The sequence below is a fragment of the Suricata suricatta genome, chromosome 11, assembly GCF_006229205.1.
Source record: "Suricata suricatta isolate VVHF042 chromosome 11, meerkat_22Aug2017_6uvM2_HiC, whole genome shotgun sequence".
NCBI lineage: Eukaryota > Metazoa > Chordata > Mammalia > Carnivora > Herpestidae > Suricata > Suricata suricatta.
Window position 1 is genome coordinate 109,124,944 of NC_043710.1, and position 1,224 is coordinate 109,126,167.

The following is a 1,224-nucleotide window of genomic DNA, read 5'->3' on the forward strand; positions in this document are numbered from 1 at the left end:
ACCAAGTTTTCAACCTATGACAGTTCAGAATCATGTTCCGCATTCTGCTGTTGGATCTATAGGTTCATTAGAATCCTTACCGCAAAATCCAGATTATCTTCAGTATTCTGTCAATATAGCTCTTTGCAGTTTAAACTCAGTGGTACATAAAGAAGATGATGAATCCAAAATGATGGACACTGTATGAATTGGTTAAGACTGCTGAGGCCAAGTGCTATTTTGTTAAAAGAAAAGAAGAACTTGGCTATTTTCTTGACACTTTTATGGGTGTTGCACTTTATTTTTGTTCAGTTTTGATGGGAGGGGAAAAAGAGTACTGAAACGTTTTGTAAAATTTTTTTTATGTGCTGCTAGGTTTTTGGTTTTCTTCTGAAGAGAGGAGAGTGGTACCATATGTTGTGGGAAGTCAAACTGGACTTTTTTTTTGGCTACTAAATTTGCCTTTAGTCTTATTGTTCTCAATTTTGGAATCAAAGTAGGAAATCTGCACAAATGCAATGTTTACAAGAACCGGTTGATTCTAGGAGGCATCTGCTACAGTCTCTTTTTATATGGATATGTACATGTCATACTCCACAAAAATAAAGATAAAATGTACTTGTGTCCTGCTAATTTAGCTGTCAAATGAATGTCTGGTGAATGTTTTCATTCATTTCATTTTTTTTGGACTAAATAGTTTTAATGTGTAACAGCAGGCCAAGTGGGGAAGATAAGACACCCCCACAAGGCCCCAGCCCTTCTCCCATGATGCCCTGGGACCAGTGTGTCTGGGTCAGTCCCGTATCTGTCCCAGCCCTGAGGCCCCAGGGAAGGGTAAGAAAAGGTGGATGGCTGGGGACTCAGCCCCGAGTTCAGGGTGGCAAATACAGGCTAGTTGAATTTGGCCTTGGAAAAATCCATCTCCGGTTGCTGATCCATGAACTTCTTCAGAATCTCCTGCTTCTTCTGCTCATCCGAGGTGGGCAGCCCCATAGACTTCTGCCTCTAGTCATACATCATCTTTTCCACCATGCTGCACATCTCACTGTCCAGGTCTGACAGCTTGGAGTTCTCAGGGTTGATCTTGGTATTGATCTCAGGATCAGTGGATACCAACCGACTCCACCACTCCATCTTGTTGATCTTCTCCAGATGCACCGTCACCACCTTGCCGTCTTCAATGAGCCACGAGCTCTCCTCCACCTTCACTTCATTGTAGAAAATCAGTAGCGGTGCAATGCTGGC